This window comes from Lipotes vexillifer, unplaced genomic scaffold (assembly GCF_000442215.2).
Source record: "Lipotes vexillifer unplaced genomic scaffold, Lipotes_vexillifer_v1.1 scaffold70, whole genome shotgun sequence".
In the NCBI taxonomy this organism is placed as follows: domain Eukaryota; kingdom Metazoa; phylum Chordata; class Mammalia; order Artiodactyla; family Lipotidae; genus Lipotes; species Lipotes vexillifer.
Window position 1 is genome coordinate 244,637 of NW_006789896.1, and position 13,805 is coordinate 258,441.

Here is a 13,805-nt window from a genome sequence, read left to right on the forward strand (position 1 = left end):
ATAAATTTCAAAAGAGAAGAATGAAGAGGAGTAGGCATAAAGGACTAGTAGAAAATCTCAAGTGAGAACATGCTCAACACAGAAAGGGGAGGAGGGCTGTGGAGGCCATGACTGCATTGTAGAGGGAGTGACCTGGCACTGCCGGTGAACATGGAGACACTTAGTAAACAGATGCAAATTCATCAAGAGGGTCTAGAGAGTACTGTTTAGAGAAGGCCTTCTCTCCGTCATCCTAATCATATTCAAATTAAGTTGAAACCATGACAAAGAAAACCTTTGTATTTGATTCTGGCCACTGAGAAATTCCATTTGGAAGCTGTTAAATAGCTCATGAAATTAAAACTCACACCTGAACTAAAAGTCTCCATCTTCCTTTGTTTGTGCTAAAATTTTAGGGCCGATCCCATGAAATATTTTTAGGACAAAATTTCAAAAACTCTAGGAAACATGTTTAGTGAGCATAAGAAGAAATCATTGAGCTATAGATATTTATGGCAAGTAAAAATTGGTTTTCATTAGTTACCTTTTCTAAATAATACTCTTATAGATTAAACTAACTTTTAATAGAGAATTGACATGACTCTCTACCTTACAAGTTTCTCTATTTTGCTTCTCTATTATATTAATACAATTTAAAGAAATAAAACACAGGAATCTTGAAATTTTTTTAATTTTATTTAATTTTTGGCTCGTTGGGTCTTCATTGCGGCACGCAGGCTTTCTGGCTTTCTCTAGTTGTGACGAGCAGGGGCTACTCTGCCGGGGGCTACTCTCCGTTGTAGCACGGGCTTCTCACTGCGGTGGCTTCTCTTGTTGCGGAGCACGGGCTCTAGGCACGCGGGCTTCAGTAGTTGTGGTGCACAGGCTTAGTTGCTCCACGACATGTGGGATCTTCCTGGACCAGGGATCGAACCTGTGTCCCCTGCATTGGCAGGCAGATTCTTAACCACTGTACCACCAGGGAAGTCCCAGAAATCTTGAATTTAAAAATATATATAATGTTAGACAAACTGCTTCCTTTGTTTTTCAGAAGAACACAGATTTTATCACAGATTTTATCACAGATTTCCCTTAAATAAGAAGTATGGGTTGGAAAGGGCACAGGAGTCAGATGCCTTAAAACACCTCTTCTACCCTTCGCCAGCTACATGATTCTGTTAATTCATTTAATATTGCTGAGAACCAAGTTTCTCATTTAGAGATTGGATATAACAATTATATACTATTCATGGGGTGGCTGTGAAAATAAAAAAGAAATGGCATATGAGAAAAGGCTTTGCAAACCGTAAAGTTCTATCAAGTGCTGTTTTGTTATCATCTTATCATTGAATTAACATAAAATGTGGTTTACATAAAACATTCGAGCATGCAGATGACCAAGAGGTTCAGCTTGAAGAAACCTTAGTCAGGCTTCTTCCAGACTATAGACCCTGACCTCCCTTTCCTCAGAGGATTTTCTTTAGAAAACTTATAAATTCTTTCTTTGCCCATTTGATATGTAAATCCTTTTAAAAGCCTCTAACTCCTTGTACCTTCAAGGAATATCTTCCTCTAGGAGCTGGGAGCCATCACTTTGAAACTATAACATCAAGCCCCCCAATCTCCCAGTTTCTGTGGTAGGGTAGGAGCCCAATTTCCATGAGCACTTTGCTCCAAGTTGTAAAACTACCTTCTGTCATGAAGATAAGAGAAAGTTTACTTTTCCTTTGGCAAAGATCCATTAGCAAATACGGACAGCTTATGATCCCCCCATTCCCCAGCTATTCAAAACTCACCCACCCTTTGCTTCATCAGAGTTAAGGTCAGACTTTAGTTCTGGCCTTTCTCCTCTTTGCAACAGCTTTGAATAAAGTCTTCCTTGCCTGTTAAATTTTGTTCTGTACAATTTTGGTTTTGACGCATTTGCAAAAGAATGAAGATATATCCTAGGATTCATTTGCAGCAAAACTTAACAGCCCCCAACTCCACTTGTGACTCACCCAGGTTATAGCTCGCATTAGTCTCTTACAGACTGAAACCTCCTGGAGGTGAGGAACTAACCAAGTAACTGACCGTGTCTAACAATGTCCTCTCTATATAACCATGTATTTATGTATGTGGATCAACATGTAGTTATTACTGTTTTCAGTCCCTGAATTAGTATACATATCAGAGTTTAACTTCTCAGAAGCCAGAGCACTTGAAATACTTCCACAGGTGGTAGATCTGGTGATGCTGCAAAGCAGATTGCAAGATAAACACATTTTTAAACCACTTTATTGAGGTATGATTGACATACAAAAAGCTGTACGTATTTAATGCACATGACTTGATGAGTTTGGAGATAAGTATACACCCATGAAACCATCACCACAATCTATGCCATAAACCTATCCATCACCTCCAAACGTTTCCTCACACCCTCCTTACTTATTTTTTTGGGGATGAGAACATTTAACATAAGATCTATCCTCTTAACAAATTTTTAAGTATATAATACAGTGTTGTTAACTATAGGCACTATGTTATACAGTAGATATCTAGGACTTACTCATCTTGCATAACTGAAACTTTATACCCTTTGACTAACCGCAGTCCCTAGCAACCACAGATCCAACTCACTGCTTCTATGATTTACTTTCCTCTTGTAAGTGGTATCATGCAGTACTTCTGCTGTCTGGCTTATTTCACTTAGCATAAGGCCCTCCAGGTTCATCCATATTGTCACAAATGGCAGGATTTCCTTCTTTTTTAAGCTTGAATAACATTTCATTTTATGTGTTTGCCATATTTTCTTTAGCCATACATCTTTTTTTTTTTTTTTTTTTTTTTTTTTTTCTTTTTTTTTTTTTTATGGTATGCGGGCCTCTCACTGCTGTGACCTCTCCCGTTGCGGAGCACAGGCTCCAGACGGGCAGGCTCAGCGGCCATGGCTCACGGACCCAGCCGCTCGGCGGCATGTGGGATCTTCCCAGACCGGGGCACGAACCCGTGTCCCCTGCATCGGCAGGCGGACTCTCAACCACTGCGCCACCAGGGAAGCCCCAAGCCATACATCTTTTGATGGCATTTAGGTTGCTTCCATGTCTTGGCTATCATGAATAATGCTACAATGAACCTAAGAGTGAAGATCTCTATTCAAAATACTGATTTAATTTCCTTTTAACATATACCCAGAGTGATATTGCTGGATCATAGGGTAGTTCTAATTTATTTTGAGAAACTGCATACTGTTTTCCACAGTGGCTGCACCAACTTACATTCCCAGTAGTAGTGCACAAAGTTCCCTCTTCTCATTCTCCCAACACGTATCTTTTGTTTCTTGGTTTGTTTGTTGGTTTTCTTTTTTTTAATATTTTTTAAATATTTCTTAAAATATTTATTTATTTACTTGGCAGCATCGGGTCTTAGTCGGGCACACGGGATTTTCAGTGCCACGTGCAGGATCTTCCTTCTGGCATGTGGCATCTTTAGTTGCGGCATGCAGAATCTTTAGTTGCAGCATGTGGGATTTTTTTAGTTGCGGCATGTGAACTCTTAGTTGTGATATGTAGGACCTAATTCCCTGACCAGGGATCGAACCCTGGGCCCCTGTGTTGGGAGCACAGTCTTAGCCACTGGACCACCAGGGAAGTCTCCTGTCTTTTTTTTTTTTTTTTTTTTTTTTTAAGAGATTTTATTCTAATTAGCTTGTAATACAGTGCTTGTTTGTCGAAATGAAAACTGAAAACAAGTATACAAAACACTTCATTACTGTGTTTTGAAAGCAGTAAGAGGTTCCACAACACCAAATAAACCAGTTCTGAGGTTTTCCCCAAGATAAAGTTTAATAGCTCCAGCTTCTTCAGTGTTTATCAAAATACAAAAGATAAAAGTAGAGGTTATCATTTTTCGATGGCAAATCTGACCGTTGCAGGCTGAGGGAGTGAAAGCACATGTAGACAGGGGCTCCGAAGGGCTGGGGCTCAAGGATGACCACCCGCGCTCCTGCTGGTGAGACCCCAGAGAGCCCGGAGCAGGCAAGCAAGGGGACTGCAGGGCTCCCGCTCAAACCAGAGCATTCCAACCTAAGTGCCCATGCTGACTCAAGAAAAGGCTGGGGTTCCTCCAAGGGGTCTGAGAGCGGCGGCTGCAGCCTCCAGCCCATCTCCTGTACGGCCATGTAAGCACAAATGCAAGCACAAACGCTATGGGGTGTGGGATGACCCAAGACAGAGCAAATCACATGGACCCTATTGTGACCATGCAGAATGGATCATGACTGGTTCTGCCCCGTTTCATGTTCCCAACGGGAAACAGACCACAGGTGGACTGGACTCAGGCCATTACTGCAGAACCTACACTGGGCACATTTCTCCCTTCTGTGTGTTCAAGTGTTCTCCTTTTCTTGTACTTGTAACTTTTTTTTTTTTTTCCAGTATGTGGGCCTCCCACTGCTGCAGCCTCTCCCGTTGAGGAGCACAGGCTCCAGGCACACAGGCTCAGCGGTCATGGCTCACGGGCCCAGCCGCTCCGCGGCATGTGGGATCCTCCCGGACCGGGGCACGAAGCCGTGCCCCCTGCATCGGCAGGTAGACTCTCAACCACTGCGCCACCAGGGAAGCCCTACTTGTAACTTTTTTTAAATGCACTTTGTTTGGGTTAAAAACCAACCACCAAAATGGATCTCAACACAGATCTAAAGCCCAGAGGAGAAGCATCGGGCTTGTCAGACACAGCGACTCCTGGATGACCCGTGTGCCTAAAATCCCTTCTCAGTACTAAACAATGGGTTGGTTTTCTTTTTATAATAAAAAAAAAAAAGCTGAGTAATATTGCATAGGAGTACCAGAAACTGCCTCATTGGAAACAAAAACTATTTACATTAAATAAAAACCCAGGTGCAGGCTGCATCTGCACATTTACAGCATGGTGAAGCACACTGTGACCGACCATGGAGACAGCCTCTGGCACTCACACCCCAGGGGCACGTTTGCCACATAAGAGTAAAGCGAGGGTAGATGGAGGGAGTGAGAGGGGAGGAGAGAGGAGTACAGCTCACTTCTGGTTCTGGAGTTGATTGGACAGCCAGTCCAGTCCCTCATAGAGCACGTCCCCGCTGGTGGCACAGGTGGCCTGAATGTACAAGTTCCTGTGGCACAGAGAGTGCAGACCCAGCTTGTCTGTGATCTCAGCTGCATTCGTGGCATTGGGGAGGTCCTGTCTGTTAGCAAACTCTGAGCAGAACGGCATCCCTGAGCGCGTCTTCTGCCAGCATCCTAAGCTCCTCTCGGGCCTCATTCACACGCTCTCTGTCCTTGCTGTCAACCATGAAGATGAGACCTTGTGTGTTCTGGAAGCAGTGGTGCCACAGAGGCCGGATCTTGTCCTGGCCACCCATGTCCCACACAGTGAAGCTGATGTTCTTGTATTCCACGGTTTCCATGTTGAAGCCTAGGGTGGGAATGGTGGTCACGATTTCACCCAGCTTCAGTCTGTACAGGATGGTGGTCTTTCCCACAGTATCTAGGCCCACCATGAGAACGCACATTTCTTTTTTGCCAGAAAGGCCCTTGAAGAGGTTTGCAAAGATATGCCCCATGCTGTAGACCCGTGGGAGCAACACGGGCCAGAGAAACCCTCGGTGGCCGGCGCAGCTGCTACCCCAACGCAGGCGCTGGTTTCGCTCCCACAAGATGGCGGCTCTGACGGCAGCCCCCCGCCCCCCGCCTGTTTTTTTTTTTTAATTATAGCCATCCTGACAAGCGTGAGGGGATATCTCATTGGGGTTTTTTTTTTTTTTTTTTTTTTTCCTGTACGTGGACCTCTCACTGTTGTGGCCTCTCACATTGCGGAGCACAGGCTCCGGACGCGCAGGCTCAGCGGCCATGGCTCACGGGCCTAGCCGCTCCACGGCGTGTGGGATCTTCCCGGACTGGGGCACGAACCTGCGTCCCCTGCATTGGCAGGCGGATTCTCAACCACTGCGCCACCAGGGAAGCCCTCACTGTGGTTTTGATTTGCATTTCCCTGATCACTGGTGATGTTGAGCACCTTTTCATATACCATTTGGCTATTTGTATGTCTTCCTTCAAAACCGATGCATTTCAATGCAACTTTAGAAAATAACGATTTGAAGACAGATTATAGATGTGTAAATATACAAATCTCAAGCAATAGCAATATCAAACATTTGTCAATATTAAACATAATTTAAACCTGGCTAATTTAGCTCTAAATGTTTTACTGAAAGATGCAGAAAGAATAGATGTGGCACAGGTACAAGACAACTGAGAAGAGTACACTCTCAGAAAAAAATAGAGAACATAAAGCTCCGCTCTTAAAATCCTTCTATAGTTTCCAATTACTTAAAGCATAAAGTAAAATACCATAATACATCAAAAACTTTGGCCAAATCTGGACCAAGTCAAATTTCTCTCCTTTCTCTCTTTGCATTTGCTTCTCCATCCCTTATACTCAGTGTCTCCTTGTGAATGGAGAGGAGCTTCCCCCTACATCTCAGAACCTGAAACAGCCAAATCTATTACTACAATCACCTAAAACCTTTTTTTGCTTGACAGGGTTTGCAAATGGGTCACACAACCACTGTGTCACACCCAAATCCAAAAGCCCTATGAAATCTCCTCTCATCTCCATATGACTAGGACTCTACATTTCTCAAGGCAAGTTCATCTATTATCTTTACCATCACTAGCAGTGAGTTTATTATTATTAAGTCCACTTTATTTGTGAGAAATCTGATGTTGATAGAGTTTATTTCTTGCAGCTTTATGAGGTATACAAAAACTTCACGTATTTACTATGTACAATTAGAGGCCGAGAGAGTGTAAATTTCTTACTTGTGTCAAGATACGACTTAAGAAAGTCCTTCAGCCCAGTTCTATGTGGGATAATCAGACCCCAGGAGTGATAAAAAGCAATCTCTAATTCCGCACAGCCTGCTGTATATTCCCAGAAGGGTGCTAGGACTGAAATGCACCCAAAGTGATAAAAGATGGACATAACATCCCCAGGACAACCAACAGGGTGAACTTAAGTTTTTCCTGATTACCCAGAGCAGCAGGTAAACACATAACACAGACTTAGAATGACAGGTGCTTCTCTGTATAGTCACAGGAACATAAAGGCCAGAGGGGCAGACTGGCCTTCTTCTCAGACCTACATTGATTGAGCTTCCTGAAAAAACCTGCCTGCCTATGGAGCGTCTCTCCACATACAGGCTGTATCATTATCTAAGGCTGTGGAAACTGCCCCTCCAAAGAGAAGAATACTCCTGAGTCTCCAACTTGGTATAGCCATCACCATGCTGTTAAATCCTTTATCCTTTACCTACTTTAAAGGGGTTTGTGGGGCTTCCCTGGTGGCGCAGTGGTTGAGAGTCCGCCTGCCGATGCAGGGGACACGGGTTTGTGCCCCGGTCCGGGAAGATCCCACATGTCACGGAGCAGCTGGGCCCGTGAGCCATGGCTGCTGAGCCTGCGCGTCCGGAGCCTGTGCTCCGCAGCAGGAGAGGCCACAACAGTGAGAGGCCCGTGTGCTGTTAAAAAAAAAAAAAAAAAAAAGGGATTTGTGTCTTTTGAGTGTGCCTCTTGATATCTCACTATCAATCACTTTCTCCCTTGTGAAAAACATGCAAAGAATCACAAAATAAATAAATAGATTTGGTAGTTCAGAAATTCCAATTACATGCCCAATACCCTTCTACTTTCTGCTTAATATGTAAAGGAATCCTGTAATACAAACCTTATAAATCACAGAACTGATCCCAAAGTCTAAAATCAGAAAATAATAAAGGCTTTACTAGTGGGAAGCAGCCACATAGGACAGGGAGATCAGCTCGGCGCTTTGTGTCCACCTAGAGGGGTGGGATAGGGAGGGTGGGAGGGACACACAAGAGGGAGACACACTTTCTTATACAGCAGAAACTAACACACCAATTATACTCCAATAAAGATGTTTAAAAAAAAAACCCTATCAGTGAGTGTCAAGTGACAATTAAGCTGCATCTGTTGGCAGGCTTTAAGTCAGAATCCGACACTTATTTTAGTCCATGCGTAGCCCAGCCATTATTTTATTTACCACCTCCGTCCGCGCCTCTTTCCCACACTGCGCACTTGTCTCAGTCACAGTTTTGGTTAAGCCCACAAGCTAACCCTAGCCAAAATGAGTAAAAAACAAATGTCTCTGGAGAGCTTCTTTGAAAAGGGGGAAAGACCCAATGGTGAGACAGCAGAAGACTCTAAGACTGCATTTAAAAGAAATCTGCATTTAAAAGAAAATACCAAAAGTCCTACTTAAATTCATTGCAACAGGTGATTCACATTATCCAAGCCCACTTTGTATAACATGTGGCTACCGGCTTTCCAACAAAGCCATGAAACCTTCAAAACTACTCACCTATCTCAGCTTTCAAAAGAGTTTGAGCATTACTTCCCAACCACAAAAGACCCCTGAACTGGGAAGGAATGGATCCGTGACCCATTTGTGAATAAGCCAGGTGAATCGATTTTGTCCGTGCTAGAAGAGGATCAACTGCTTGAGATCACAAATGACGGTGGCCTTAAAAGTATGTTTGAGACAACTTCAAATCTCCATACGTTCTGGATTAAAGTCCAGGCAGAATATCCTGAGATTGCCACAAAAGCACTGAAAAGCCTGCTTCCATTTCCAACGTCCTATCCTTGTGAAGCAGGGTTTTCTGCAGTGACAGCGACCAAAACGAGATCACGGAGTAGACTGGACATAAGCAACACACGTCAGGTATCACTGTCTCCCATCGCCCCCAGATGGGACCATCTAGTAGCAGGAAAACAAGCTCAGGGCTCCCACCGATTCTGCATTATGGTGAATTGTATAATTATTTCATTATATATTACAATGTAATAATAATAGAAATAAAGTGCACAATAAATGTAAAAAAAAGAAAAGAAAAAAGCTTTAAAGTTGTTGAGGGAATTCTGTTTCTGATTAGGATGTAGAACAGTGCAAAAGACCATCATCTCCATGGTAACAAGAAAAACAAAATTACTTTTCTATAAAGCTATCAAAGAGCCGTGACAAAAAAGCAAAGAAGCCTTAATGAACTATAATACAGAGAGAGACAAGCAAAGAGCCACAGATGCTTCCACACTTAGCAGCAAATTCCAATCTGACTTTGTAAATTCCAAGCAAACTTGCCAGAGATGGAAGGGAGAGGGATTAGGAGAAACCAGCAGGTTTTAACAGTGAGGACAGGCAAAAGACAGTATCTATGATAGCTCAAATACAAAAAGAACTGTTCAGGCCAACATATCTCCAATCTCCCACACGCTAGGAATTTTTCTGAGAAAGTAGCAGAAATAATTATGAGGACAGGGCTAGCTAAAAGACAGAAAAATTTTTGGCCATTTCATGGTGCTCAGATCCCAGGACGCTGTAAAACTTGAATCTATAAGTAAATCATAAGCGACTAAGCTAAAAATCAAACCCTTTCAAGTTCAAACTTGGGAAAATCAAAAGGATTAATTTGTCCCTTAGTTGTAGCAACAGTAGTAAAGAACATTGGGGGTTTCCCTATCTTGGCTATTGTAAATAATGCTGTGATTAACATAGGAGTGCACATATCTTATCAAATAGGAGTTTTCATATTCTTTGGATAAATATTCAGAAGTGCAATAGCTGGACCAATGATACTTCTATCCTTAATTTTTTGAGGACTCTCCATACTGTTTTCCATAGTGGCTACACCAATTTACATGCCCACCAACAGTGTAGGAGGGTTTCCTTTTTTCCACATCCTCTCCAACACTTGTCATTTCTTTCCTTTTTGATGATAGCCATTCTAAGGAGTGTGAGGTGATATCTCATTGTGGTTTTGATTTGCATTTCCTTTATAATTAGTGATGTTGAACATCTTTTCATGTGCCTGTTGGCCATCTGCAGATTTTCTTTGAAAAAGTGTTTGTTCAGCTCCTCTGCCCATTTTTTAATTGGATTGTTTGGTTTTTTGTCATCGTATTGTATGAGTTCTTTACATATTTTGGAATATTAACCCCTTATGTGCGATATGATTTGCAAATATATTCTCCCATTCAGTAGGTTGTCTTTTCACCTTGTCAATGGTTTCCTTTGCTGTGCAGAAGCTTTTTCGTTTGATTAGGTCTCACTTGTTTATTTTTCATTTTGTTTCCCTTGACTGAGGAGACATGCAAAAAACATATTGCTAAGACCCATGTCAAAGAGCGTACTGCCTATGTTTTCTTCTAGGAACTTTATGGTAAGCATACAACCTAAGTGTCTATCAATGAATGAATGGATAAAGAAGATGTGATACATATATATACAATGAAATACTCCTCAGCCACAAAAAAAAAAAAAAAAAGATGAGATTTTGCCATTTGTGACAACATGGCTGGACCTTAAAGGTATTATGTTAAGTGAAATAAGTCAGATGGAGAAAGACAAATACAATATGATTTCACTCATATGTGGGCTATGAAAAAAATTAAAGTTTTTGATTAATTTTTATTGGAGTATAGTTGATTTACAATGTTGTGTTAGTTTCTGCTGTACAGCAAAGTGAATCAGTTATACATACACATATACCCACTCTTTTTTAGATTCTTTTCCCATATAGGTCATTACAGAGAACTGAGTAGAGTTCCCTGTGCTATATAGTAGGTTCTTATTAGTTATCTATTTTATATATAGTAGTGTGCATGTCAATCCCAATTCCCAATTTATCCCTCCCTGCCTTTCCCCCTTGGTAACCATAAGTTTGTTTTCTCCATCTGTGACTCTATTTCTGTTTTGTAAATAAGTTCATTTGTACTGTTTTTTTAGATTCCACATATAAGTAATATCATATGATATTTGTCTTTCTCTGTCTCACTTACTTCACTCAGTATGACAATCTCTAGGTCCATCCATTTCGCTGCAAAAAAAAATAAATGAACAAACCAAACCAAACCAACAAACCAAAAAATAACAACCACATAGAGTTGTGGTTACCAAAGGGGAAGGGTGGGGTGGGTGAAATGGGTGAAGGGAATCAACTGCATGTTGATGGATGGATTTTTGGTGGTGAGCACACTATAGTGTACACAAAAGTACTGGAGTCAGACAAGTACTACAGTCAAACAAGAAAAGGAAATAAAAGGTATTTAAGTTGGAAGTGGGGACTTCCCTGGTGGTCCAGTGGATGGGACACCATGCTCCCAGTCCAGGGGGCCCAGGTTCAATCCCTGGTCAGGGAGCTGGATCCCATATGCATGCCGCAAGTAGGAAATCCACATGCCACAACTGAGAAGTCCACATGCCACAACTAAAGATCCTGCATGCCCCAACTAAGAAGTCCACGTGCTGCAACGAAGATTCTGCGTGCTGCAACAGAGACCTGGCACAGCCAATAAATAAATAAATAAATTGGAAGGGAAGAGGTAAAATTGTCATTATATGCAGATGACATGATACTATATATAGAAAACCCCAAAGACTCCACACAAAAACTACTAGAACTGATAAATGAATTCAGCAAGGTAGCAGGATACAAGATTAACATTCAGAAATCAGTTGCATTTCTTTACACTAACAATGAAATATCAGAAAGGGAATGTAAAGAAAATACCTTTTAAAATCACACCCCCCAAAATAAAATACTTAGGAATAAACCTGACCAAGGAGGTGAAAGACTTATTTGCTGAGAACTATAAAACATTAATAAAGGAAAATGAAGATGACTCAAAGAAATGGAAAGATATCCCATGCTCTTGGATTTGAAGAATCAATATTGTTAAAATGGCCACACTACCGAAAGCAATCTACAGATTTAATGTAATCCCTATCAAATTACCCAAGACATTTTTCACAGAACTAGAACAAATAATCTTAAAATTTATATGGAACCATAAAAGACCCAGAATTGCCAAAGCAATCCTGAGGAAAAAAGAACAAAGCAGGAGGCATAACTCTCCCAGACTTCAGATAATACTACAAAGCTACAGTAATCAAAACAGCATGGTATTGGCACAAAAACAGACATATGGATCAACGGAACAGAATAGAGAGCCCAGAAATAAACCCACACACCTACGGTCAATTAATCTTCAACAAAGGAGGCAAGAATACACAATGGGAAAAAGTCTCTTCAGCAAGTAGTGTCAGGAAAGTTGGACAGCCTCATGTAAACCAATGAAGTTAGAACACACCATCTCACCATACACAAAAATAAATTCAAAATGGCTTAAAGACTTAAACATAAGACCTGACACCATAAAGCTCCTAGAAGAGAACATAGGCAAAACATTCTCTAACATAAATCATACCAATTGTTTCTTAGGTCAGTCTCCCAAGGCAATAGAAATAAAAACAAAAATAAACAAATGGGACCTAACCAAACTTACAAGCTTTCACCCAGCAAAGGAAACCATAAACAAAACGAAAAGACAACCAACTGAAGGGGAGAAAATATTTGCAAATGATGTGACCAAAAAGGGCTTAATTTCCAAAATATACAAACAGCTCATACAACTCAGCAACAACAAAGCAAACAACCCAATCAAAAAATGGGCAGAAGACCTAAATAGATATTTATCCAAAGAAGAAATACAAATGGCCAATAGGCACATGAAAAGATGCTCAACATTATTAAAGAAATGCAAATCAAAACTACAATGAGGTACCACCTCACACCAGTCAGAATAGCCATCATTAAAAACTCTACAAATAACAAATGCTGCAGAGGATGTGGAGAAAAGGGAACCATCCTACGCTGTTGGTGGGAATGTAAGTTGGTGCAGCCACTATGAAAAACAGTATGAAGATTCCTCAGAAAACTAAAAATAGAATTACCATATGATCCAGCAATTCCATTCCTGGGCATATATCCAGACAAAACTCTAATTCAAAAAGATACATGCACCCCTATGTTCATAGCAGCACTATTCACAATAACTACGACATGGAAACAACCTAAACGTCCATCGACAGGTGAATGGATAAAGAAGATGTGGTACATATTTACAATGGAATACTACTCAGCCATAAAAAAGAATGAAATAATGCCTTTTGCAGCAACATTGATACAACTAGAGATTATCATACTAAGTGAAGTAAGTCAGAAAGAGAAAGACATATGATATCACTTATATGTGGAATCTAAAATATGACACAAATGAACCTATCGATGAAACAGAAACAGATTCATGGACATAGAGAACAGACTTGTGGTTGCCAAGGGGGAAGGGGTTGGAGTAGGGATGGAGTAGGAGGTTAACAACAAGGTCCTACTGTATAGCACAGAGAGCTATATTCAATATCTTATGATAAACCATAATGGAAAAGAATATTTTAAAAAGAATATATATATATATATGTATAACTGAATCACTTTGCTGTACAGCAGAAATTAACACTATATTGTAAATCAACTATACTTCAATAAAAAAATTAAATTAAATTAAAAATTTGGGGTGGTGAGCACACTATAGTGTATACAGAAGTAGAAATATAATGTTGTACACGTGAAACATAATGTTATAATATACACAATGTTATACATATAAATTTATATAATGTTACTACAATAAAATTTTTAATTAAAATTTAATTAATTAATAATAAATAAAGTAAGTTGGTGGTTGAGCTGAAGGACAAAGTGAGATCTCCTAAATTATAATTGAATCAGCTATAAACTAAAACTAACTGCAATTGTAATCCAGCTCTGACCCAGATTGAAGTAAGTGGAATCTAAAAGAATAGACCTGTGGGCTTCCCTGGTGGCGCAGTGGTTGAGAGTCCGTCTGCCGATGCAGGGGACACGGGTTCGTGCCCCGGTCCGGGAAGATCCC

General features: G+C 40.8%; 1 pseudogene; it reads right to left on the minus strand.

Annotated features, from left to right (window-relative positions):
- Positions 1-5,016: 5,016 nt before the first annotated feature.
- Positions 5,017-5,590, minus strand: LOC103074433 (ADP-ribosylation factor 1 pseudogene; annotated as a pseudogene).
- Between the last annotated feature and the right edge of the window lie 8,215 nt (positions 5,591-13,805).